Consider the following 11,859-nt stretch of genomic DNA (forward strand, 5'->3'; position numbering starts at 1 on the left):
AGGGCACGATCTGGTGCGTTTATTTTATCAATCCTATGGCTGATATTGTATCTGGAGGGTGATTTTTTTTCGCAGGGTTCGAATCCTGGAGGGAGCATAATATTTTAAATTTTGTTATTCATTAGTAAATACTGCATTGTTCATCAGTATATACGGCGTTGTTCATTAGTATATATGCCTTATTCATTACGAATTTTTTAAATTTTATTTTTCATCAGTATATACATCTTGTTCATTAGATATACGTTTTGATGTTACACGAAAAATAGGGGGTCTCACTGGAGCGCGCCCCTATATATATATATATTAGATATTTACAATCATTTCGATGAATGCACACATGATATTAACCTAGAGATATTAGTATGATTCGAATTCATAATTTAATTCCGAGTCATGAATTCGCCACCCACAACTAAACGTGATTCACTACACCGTAGATTCTTTTTCATGATGATTCATGTACACCTTACCGACATATATATATATATATTAACGTGAATAGATTCATCTGTTATAAATACATTTGGTAATATCTCATATCCAACTCATTCAATACTATACACGTTTTGCGTCAGTTTATACGCGTCTCACTGAGTTTCATGCATACCGCATGATAATACATGCACATTTCACGTTAATTTTTTCATCAATCGTTTTTAAATACAAATACAAATATATATAAAGAAGTGAGCATTTTAAATTTCCTCTCTATAATTATCGTCCATCGATTATTTACACTCAATATAATTAATTAAATTAAACTTTATCCACACCTCATTAGTTTACAATCTCATACTCATCGTTCCCTGTATGGTCAGCTTCTACGCAAATCATGATACAATTTCAAATTTAAGAAAGTGTTGTAGCCAATCAAATGCATAATATGGCCAATCAATTTTAATTTTTAACTAGTATAGTATGGCCAATCAAATGCATGATACTGGTTGATTTTTATTTACAGGGTGAGGGTCTGTCGAACTCTCTGCCCTTTGAGTGTTTTCTTTAATAATAATAATAAAATAATAATACATTTTGTTAGCTAGAATACGTCAGTTATTTCAAAATAGTTTCGAATGAAAGTGCAGGAAAGGAAAGAAAAATAAAAGACGTAAAAGAGAAAAATGAATTGTATATTAATCACATTTCTATCTATAATGTTTGTTGAATAGTATGAGTTTTAATCTCATCAACATCTCTATAAATCTGGATCGGTTAAATTTGGTTATGTTTATCCGCTTTGTATGATATGGGAACGTGAAAAAATAAAAAATAACAATAGTTTTGATTAAAGCATAAAAATGAAAAGATTAAATGTAGAGAAAGAGAGAGAGTAGCTGAAGTGGAGTCCACAGCACAAGCCCGTTTCAGCCTAGCAAATAACAATGGCTCTCTCTCTCTTCTCTCTTGTGAGAAGTGAGAACAAATGTCGCGTAAGCGCGCACACATATACATTAATTATATGTGTGTATATAAGTGTGTTGAATTGTAGAAAGAGTCCCTCCAAAAACTCTTGGTTACAGCTCACGAGCCCACTGTCCCATTTCTCAACCAACGCCTTCTCAATATTTGAGACACCCTTTTTTCTCTCCTCACAATTCACCAAGATTTCATCGCGCAAACGGGAAATAAAGAGGGGACCCTTTCAATTTTTCACTTGTTTGTGCCTCTCAATTCTGACCCCAGAAAAAACTTTCATCTTTTTCCCTTAAATTCTTTCCCGAGACATGTATTGCTGGTCTTCATCAGTCAGTGTTGATGACGAGTTCGAGAAGCTCGTTTCTAGAATGAACCCACCGAGGTAACGCTTCATGTGTCCTAATCTTCTTCCTCTGTTTTTCCATGTTTGTCATGTGAATTCGGATAATTTTTGTTTATCTGAATTGGCAATTATGCATGCTGGAAAATGCAATCTCTGTTTTTGTTTCCATGAGAATTCGATTGAAAGGACCTTAATTCGTGAATCCTGCGCTTGATTTGGGACTTGTGTAGGGTAGCTATTGACAATGCATTTGATGACAAGGCAACGCTGATAAAGGTATGAGAATTATGCTGTGTTGTTTCGAATTTTCTGATGTTGATTTTGGAACATTCTGTGTGGGATATCACTGTTTGATTTGAGAGGAATTAGGTTTATTAGGATGTGATTTTTATGGCGGAAATTTTACAGGTTGACAGTGCTAATAAGAGGGGAAGTCTGTTGGAGGTGGTGCAAGTTCTTACTGACCTGAATCTGCAAATCAAGAGGGCTTACATTTCCTCTGATGGGGGATGGTTTATGGATGGTGAATTTTTCTCAATCATTTTTTTTTGCGTTTTGTGTTGATTGAATTTCTTCATGCTGAAGGCTATTATGTTGTTTTTTTTTTTTTTTTTGAAATGCAGTTTTTCATGTCACGGATGAATTCGGGAATAAGGTCTATGACGATAACATTTCTGAGAAAGTTCAAGAGGTACTCATACAACTACTTTTTTTCTGAAAAAATATAATTAAAAAAATCATCAATTCGTATAGTTACTATATAGATTGTTAAGTTTGTGAGAATTTATGAATGCTGAAAACCAGTTAATCTTTAAATTCAAATTTAATGTTAGGTTCTGCTTTCTAGGTGAAAAAATCATGTTTCTTGAATGCTTAAGTGTCGTTTATCTTGTCAAGTGAAGCCCCTTTGTTGGCTTTCTTATTGAGTGAATGCATTTTTTTTCTCGTTAATTGTTATAATAACATTACAGTTCAGAAGTAGAAAATTTGGTGAGAACTCTGCTTCCAGCATTAGGTGAATAGTAAGATTGTGCAGAGATTGAATTTTGCAGGAAAAGGGAATCATCATGAATCATATGTATGTTTGAACAGTTAAGATGCGGTTCCATGATACAATATAGACAGTGGCATAATCAGATCCCAGCAAGTAGTGTTTGATTAATTTCCTCTAGTAGAAATCTTTCTTTGAATCAAGTCTTAAAGGATTAAGTAGATAAATCAAATTTCATAAATCCTGATTTCAATGGTATGATCATCAAACAACTGTTTTACTATGTTACAGTCCCTGGGACCTAGAGGGTGCAGCTTCCGAGCGCTGGAGAGATCCGTTGGTGTGCAGTCTGCTGCAGAGCATACAATGATTGAGTTATCGGGTCCAGACAGACCAGGATTGCTCTCGGAAATCTTTGCTGTTCTTGCTGATCATAAGTGTAACGTAGTTGCTGCAGAAGTATGGACCCACAACTCAAGAATGGCTTCCGTGGTTTACATCACTGACGAAGCAAATGGCTTGCCAATAGATGATCCTGATCGGCTTAATAACATCAAGCAGCTTCTTCTCTATGTTTTAAAGGGCAGCAGAGAATGGCGAAGCGCCAATACAGCTGTCTCCGTTGGTTCTACTCAAACTCAGAGAAGGCTGCATCAGATGATGTATGCTGACCGCGATTATGACAATCAAAATGTGGGTAGGTGTGACGGATGAACGGAGCAAGCCCCTCGTGACCGTTGAAAACTGTGTAGAGAAAGGGTACACGGTGGTCCACATGAGCTCTTCAGACAGACCTAAGCTGCTTTTTGATACAGTATGTACCATAACCGATATGCAGTACGTGATATTCCATGGAACTATAATTGCTGAAGGGCCGGAGGCTCAACAGGTAAAGTTTTACTGTATATGCCGAGCAGTTGGTCAAAAAATGCATTTAATTATTTGAATATGCAATTAATACTCCAGCAAAGCTTTATCTGGTTCTTGGCTGCCAAATTTGCATCCTTGTCCGTCTTACTGTCACTTTCTATCGTGGGCTTTGCTTTGTTAAAGGAATATTTTATTAGGCATATGGATGGATTCCCCATTAGTTCGGAAGCAGAAAGACAGCGTGTAATTCATTGCCTCGAAGCAGCAATTAAGAGGAGATCATCTGAGGTAGCCCTAACAGAAAAATATTCACATTAAATTTCACTTCCTCTCTTTGTAAAAGGATCCCACATGACTTAGCATATGTGTAATGCAGGGAATAAAATTGGAACTATGCAGTGATGACAGGGTTGGCCTTTTGTCGGATTGCACCCGTATATTCAGGGAAAATGGTCTCTCAGTCACCCGAGCTGAGGTCACAACGAGGGGCACGCAGGCAGTGAACATTTTCTACGTGACTGATGCATCGGGCAACACTGTCAAAAGTGAGACCATTGAGGCAGTAAGGAAAGAAATCGGGCTGACCGTACTACGCGTGAAGGAGGATGCATACTCCACCTCACCGCCTCAGCAGAGTGGCGGATTCTCTCTAGGTAGCATCTTTCGCTCAAGATCTGAAAAATTCCTTTACAATTTAGGCCTTATAAGATCATGCTCCTGAAAAGTTAGCCGTTGGTGTAAATATTAGTTGGCTTATAAACATATACCTTAGTGCAGCTCGAAGAGTTAGCAAGGTCGTTGTCGTCTTAAAAATCGGTTTGGTTAGGCCTAAAGGCAGCAGTAGTATATTACTAAACCTGTAAAGCTTCTACAATTGTATATTTCAGTGTTTTAGGCCTTCATCTGTTTGTAAATTACATTAATATTCTTGTGCTTATATTGCAATTTTAGCAAAATATAGGGCTGGCTTTTTGTCCACCTGAAAAGGGGTCCAAGATTTATGTTTGGCTGATAATATTATGTTAGTCCCATCATTTTTGGACTGAAAATCAATGAATGTAGATTTTGATCCCTAAATAAAGAAACAAGAGGCATTTAATTTGGGATGAATGATGGGATAGAGATGGAATTGTTGGTGAGGTAGTTTTCCAGCCACAGGGAATGTGATGCAAATAGACCAACCATGCTGAAAATGATGACTTGTACATAAATATGGAAAACGAATACCCCTATTATTATTATTATTATTATTATTATTATTATTATTATTATTATTATTATTATTATTATTATAATATATATATATATATAGGTATGGTGCTTTATTGTTTGTCATGTGGCAGTTGTTTGGGTTGGAAAAAATTGTTATGTTATGATAGTTGTGTTTGTTTGAGCAGTCAGTTGTTATTTTCTTGGCCTTGTGGAAATGTGTAATCTACTTGTGCTGGTCCCGCAGACAAAAATTCGGAAAACTATAATTATAATAAATTCATTTTGGTTGTCTTAAATGAGTTTGGAATTTATTGCTCGCTTTGAGCTTCTTCTTTTCTTTTTCTTCTATTTTTTTGGACTACATTTATTTAAATTCTTTCCTCAATTCAAATTAAATACTACTAGCTATGTTGTGCAACTTCTGCAACTAATTATTCCTCAAGAGTTTTGTTGTTGCCCTTGGAATTTTTCAAACTCATGCATATATGCTAAAATGGAGTTCAAAATATTATGATCGTTAAGGTTGTTATTTGATTTGTTCTTGGAGTTAACGCTTCCTTCAAATACTTCAATCTAAACGCTAGTTTTAAATTTTACATATAGTATTAGGACTTCATAGCTCTTGGAGAGATGGACTTGTGAGTAAAATTAAAATATTTCAGTTTAATTGTATTAATTATGTTTTTTGACAAAATGGGTCACAATTTAAGATTGAAATCGTGCGTACTGTGTGCTTGTTGTGCTGAGCACGAATATAGAAACGATTGTGCTAATTGTTTTAGATTAACGAAGATAATCCAAAGAATCGGCGACATACACCTATACTATATTAAGCGGATGTATTCGTTCAGGAATTCTGTAGATTTTTAAAAGGGAGTTCACAATTTCAAAATTGAGTGGTAAATTTGTGATTATAATAAAATTAAAGGTTTATTTATAAGATATACATTTTTTTTTCTTTTTCTTTAACTTCTTATTTTTCTATTTTATTTCTTTTCTAAAATTGTGAAATTCGACTAATTATAAAATATTTGATATGCATATCAAATTAAAAATCATGACAAGAGCTTTAATTTGATACTATGTTATGTAAATATTAGTATATTTAAAATATCAAATTTACTTTTTTTTAAAGATTAAAACTTAAGAAAATTCTCTCTCCTCAATTATCTATTTTTTTTGAATAAATCTATTTTTTTTTTCAATTATCTTTTAACTTATATTGTTTTCTTTTTTCACAATATCATTTTTTGCTAATATGAATTATTCTTTATTATTTTTATACAACTAAAATATATTTATCTTCAATTATATTTTTTATTATATTTAGAATTTTTATATAATAATTAAATGATACGCAAATTCTTGTGTGATCCATGACACTAACACTTGCATTAAATAACACTAACACTAATACTATCTTGAAATGACACTAACACTATTTTAGTTTACAAATGACACTATCATGTTATAGTGTTAGTGTCATTTCGCGACAATGTTATTTATATAACGTAATAGTGTCATTTGTAAAACAGAATAATGTTAGTGTCATTTCAAGATAGTGTTAATGTTAATGTCATTTGTAAAACAAAATAGTGTTAGTGTCATTTCAAGATAGTGTTAGTGTTAGTGTCATTTAATGCAATAGTGTCATTTGTAAAACAAAATAGTGTTAGTGTAATTTCAAAATAGTGTCAGTGTCATGGAGTACGGTGCTCCATGGAGCACACAAGAATGCCTCTAAATGATAATCAATATTATATATAATAAAATATAAAAATATTTTTGGTGCAAATGCTAGTAATTCATTATATACTAGTTTAAATTGTGAATATTTATTGACTAATTATTAGCCATATGAGAATGTCCATGCAATTGACGATTTAAGAATATGATTAGTGAATGTTTAGCAACCACGATTAGTGGGTGTAGGTCACACTAATCACATTTCACATCTTCCCTTTCAGTATTGTCATTTCTCCAATCCCTTGTAAGTTCCCCTATCTATGGGGATTTATCATACCAATATCAAAAATAAGTACTGTCATGGAAATTTTGTTTCCCAACAAATCCAAGGTACATTTTTTTTTAGTTAACTTACTTTACTTTCGAATTTCTTTAATTGAGGCTGTGTACTTTTTTTTTGTTAAAATTAAGTTTTTGTACTTTCATTTATGTTAAATTAGGCCCATTCTAGTAGAGTTGAGGCTATATATATAATATATATACCTTTATTTTTTCATTAAGATTTGGTTTTTGATGAACAGATGTAATATTCAACTCTATAGAGGTGTTCAAGGAATTCGAAGAATCGAATATGAGACATTTAAGTTCAAGAATATTATATTTGTATCAATTGACCATTTTCAAAGGGATAAAGTTAATCTTAATCTTTTTTTCTTTCCCTTTTTTGTTTTTCCACATGGGAGATCTAGATATGTTTGAATCCTTTCTAAAAACCAGCAAAATGTACGCCAAAGTGGATTGTCTAAACTTTCGATGTACTTTAACTAAAAGTATTTTAGAATGTATTCCAAGAGAGGTACTCGACAAAATTTTCTTGTAAATTTTATCTTTTAATTTTATTCTGAATTATGAAAAAATAATATATGGAGTGATGCACTTTGCTTAGCATACCAGAGTATTTAATAATACGAACCTTAAATAATTAAATTACTGTTGGGCCTATTAAATTGAATATCTCATCCTCCCTCTTTCTGTTCTAATAAGGATCAATTACAAAAGAATTTATAATATTTATTCGTTTTTAAATTTAATCGTACGTATTTAGAAAATTCAATAACGGAGTTTCAATTGTTGAATATAGGGGTGTAAAATCGGGTTGCGGGTATCAGGTATATCCTCACTCGCCCCGATACCCACAAAATCGAGATGGAGGGTCGGGTGCGGATATTAGTTTCTCAAAAAATGCGGGTATCGGGTACCAGCGGATACCCCGTGGGGTACCCGCATACCCGCAAATTAAATTTTCAGTTTAATAATTTTTATACTTATAAATTAATTTAATTTTATAGCCTACACTACAGGAAAGGAAAATAGCCATGAATTCACAATTTCACCCCAAGACCACCTCAATATTATATATGCATTTAATAGATTGTGAGTACGGTTTCAAAAAAAAAATATAAACTGTGAGTACAAAAATATGAGAATATTTCAAACATATGTTTGGATGCATTTACTACGCATTCCAATATTTCAAACATACGTTTGGGGCTTTAATTGATTAGGTAGATTTTAATAATTAATTTCAGTTCAGTTCTTCGTAATGTCACAATTATATATTTATCTATACTATATTAAAAAGGTAACTTTTATTTTAAAATTGAGTTCAAATTGATTTGAATGGTAATTAATTTATAGAAAAATTCTTGCGGGTAAAGATGGTACCCGCACATTGCGGGACAAGAAATACCCTTCAGTGGGACAACTACCCTCTGCGGGACAAAATACGCGCACAATTAAAACCAATTAAGAACTTGCGGGAAATTGAGGGTACCCTAATACCCGATGCGGGTATTTGGGTACCCGCGGCATGCAGGCGAGTCGGGTGAGGGTGGAGGTTTCGGGCAATTTTGTCCCGCGGATACCCACATTTTGCGGGTAGGGTACCCGCGGGTACCCGATTTTACACCCCTGGTTGAATACTATGTTTGGTGCCCTTTTGTGCTGTGTTAATGAATTCATTAGTTTAGCCCAGGTATTGGTGATTCAATTCCTATGATGAAATTTTTCTTGAAGGATTTTAGAAAAGCCACCACTAGGACTTCAAGCCCTAGTTTTTTGGAGGCTTTTGTTGCTCTATTGTGATTCGATTCCTATGATGAAATTTGTTACTTTTCTGGCCTGTTTCTTGGCCACGGCCCTATGATTGAAATCTGCCCTATGTTGCTTGATTAATAAAGCCACCACTAAGAATGAAAATCCCTCGTATTTGGAGGTTTAATAAAGAGTCAGTTATGCAAATTTTAAGTGAAATATAGCTGAAACTTTATACAATGTTTACATGATAAACAATTCAAAAAAGGATACTATGTTTGTTTCTAGTGTAAACACACAAAAATAAGTAGCAACATGCCTTCCATACCTTAGCAATAACCAAACTGATTCATAAGATAACCAATGTCATATTTTGATCATGCATCCACTTCAAACTGCATTAGATGATTTAAGAAATCCTTCACAAACACTTCCTCAACTTCAATGCATTCTGGCGAGATTCCCAATCTGATTAATCTTGTCTTATTGAGGTGTGGAATCTTGTAGTCATTGCTTCCTTTGACATGCATAATCTCAGTTACAAGGTCAAGAAGACATTATTTAGTGTAACTAGTGAAAGTTCTTCAAATGATACCATAGCATTTTGTAGTAGATCTTCAACATTCTTTGTCATCTTATCATCTTGTAGTGATTGTATAGCCCTAAAAACCCCAAGTTATTGACATTTAGATAAGGTGAGTTGGCTGCTTGGCAAAGTAGTTCAATCTTGAACCCATTTGAGTTGGCAACCGCTATGAAATCTGGATTATTTTTGTTGAGATATGGTTTTGCATTATCCTGTTGAATGATAATGTGTTTACTCTGGTCTAAACTTGGCCATTTGACTTTGATTGCTGGTATGACATGTAAAATTGTCTTCTAGTTAAATGATGAACCAACAATGGTTTGATAGTTCATATGAAATAAAGTAAAATGGTCAGTAGATGTTAAAACTTGATTAATAATGCAAGCTTTGATGATCTCTTAGGTGATTGATTGTACTGGCTTCACTTCTAGTACACCTTTTGCTATGTTCTAGCACTCGTATATGGTCTGAGCTCTTTCTTTTTAATCTCATAAGCCTAGTAAACTTTTGTTCATTTCTAATTTTACAGCCATTTTTCTTATCTTTATGTATCAAACCTTTTCTATTTGATGTGAAAATCACAAGTAAACCCTAAACTCATCATTTCTTTTATCTTGCTCCAGAAACGGCGTACTATTCGAGTCAAGACACCAAAAGTGAAAGTTGCCTCCTTTTGTGATCCTTCATTAATTACTCCATTGGTGTTGTTTGTAAGAAGTCAATGTGCCATTGTATTTCGCTCTTCTAGACTAAGATATTTGTGTGAAGTCATTTTGTTGATGTTGTAAATGAACAATTTCATGTTTTGCAGTAGTTTTGAAAATGTAAATGAACAACACAATGGTGTTTTCATTGTATTTAAATCAAATTTTGAATGAATTAGATGGAGGGGACCGAAATTTAAGGCTTACCCTCATTTATTTTCACGGTAGTCAAGGCATTAGAACCACTTATCAATTTTAATTTCTGCAATTGTTTTTAATTGTTTAATTGTGGGTCCCAAAGTTCTGATGTGGCAGCTATGCTCTGTTAATGACTTAATTAGTTTTATTAATCTTTTTAAATTTCTTAATTGTGGGTCCCTTTTTCCACTCAATAAATAAACAACACAATTTTTCTTAAAACTCGTGCCTCCGCCCCTTAGGAAAGTTTTTTGTGGAAGAAGGGAGTAATTTTTTTATAAGAAAAATGAAATTTTTATTCATATTTTACATGTGTGTATTTTGCCCTGGAAGACATCTGCCACGTGCATACTCCTAGCGCGCCACATGCATACATTGTGTGGTCCATATTTTAAATCTATATATATACTATTATAAAGGGGTGGCTCTACATGATCCTCTCTCTATCTCTCTCTCTCTCTATATATATACATATATAGGGTTAGGTTATATGGAGAAATTAATTTTTTTCTGAAAGTTAGGAATATTGAACAGGTCAATAGTTTTTTATGAACATAACAATAATTTTATTGAACATTTGAGGACGTTTGAGGATCGAATCCTGGAGTGCAAAATTTTAAACAAATACATATGTTGGGTCCATGAGGGTTATAGAACTGGTGTACGGGGGAGGAGGGAATACACCAGAATGCTAATTTTCACTTTTAAACTTTTAAAGCTTGTTTTGAAAAACTCACTTTCATAAGCTAAAAGTAATCTTGACTGATACTAAGGATATGACAATACAAAATTTCAGTCAAGGAGTTTCAAGTTTGAGAGTGAGCACTAGATTGAATTGGATAAAGGTTCAGTTCAAGAAACAGATCAATAATCAATTGGTCCAATTTATGCTTCAGTCTAGTGTTAGTAAAATCAGATAGGTGTTATGAATCTCATGAACAAATCAAAGATTTGTCAGTTCAATAAATAACACACGCAGCGGAACAAAATGATCTTTTACAAAATAGCCTTTTGGAAGGTTGGGTTGTCAGGTTTTAGATTTCTCTTTTCACTTATACTGGATTCAGTTGAAGTAAAGATTGAGAGCATAAAAAAAAGTAACAACTGAAAGCGATAAAGAACACAAAGTATTTTACGTGCTTTAGATCAATAACCTACATCCACGGTCAGCTGGTTAGACTGACAACCACTAGGCTTGTGCTTACAAGTGCACAACAAACCTTACAACTGAAACTACTGTTTCAGTGCCAACACACTGGGTTGGACTTCTCGTCTCTTTTCTCAATCTCGCAGATAGGCTAAGACTTCACTTTTCTTGCTTGTGGGGGCTGAGAACTCTTCGAGTTTAGACAACCGTCTAAAACTTTATCACTCAAACACTCTTTTGGCTCGGTTGAAAAATGAGTTTGTACTACCAACTTAAATTACAGAGAATAGGCTCTCTGTAATCGACATCTATGCTTAGGATTTACACAAGAATGCCTAGAGGTTCTAAAAGAATATATGTAATCAGATAACTGATTTTTGGCTTGGTATATTCTCTGCTTCAATTCAAACTATGGATAAGTATGAGTAGGCTGACTTGCGGATTTGGCAGAGGTTCAGCAGGATGTGCTTGAATCGGTGAAGATTGAACTTGAACGTTGAGCCTATTTAAAGGCAAAATCTTGAATAAATCCATTGGTGGAGATTGTCTTCAGAATCTTGCCGTTGTGAGACAGCTTTGAATTTGGGCTCAAGTCTTTAATCTTCTTAT

The 11,859-nt window shown here is 33.7% G+C and overlaps 1 pseudogene; it reads left to right on the forward strand.

The window, feature by feature from the left end:
• Positions 1–1,407: 1,407 nt before the first annotated feature.
• On the forward strand, positions 1,408–4,601 carry LOC130995662 (ACT domain-containing protein ACR4-like; annotated as a pseudogene).
• Positions 4,602–11,859: the final 7,258 nt, after the last annotated feature.

Source organism: Salvia miltiorrhiza, chromosome 7, assembly GCF_028751815.1.
Source record: "Salvia miltiorrhiza cultivar Shanhuang (shh) chromosome 7, IMPLAD_Smil_shh, whole genome shotgun sequence".
Classification (NCBI taxonomy): Eukaryota; Viridiplantae; Streptophyta; class Magnoliopsida; order Lamiales; family Lamiaceae; genus Salvia; species Salvia miltiorrhiza.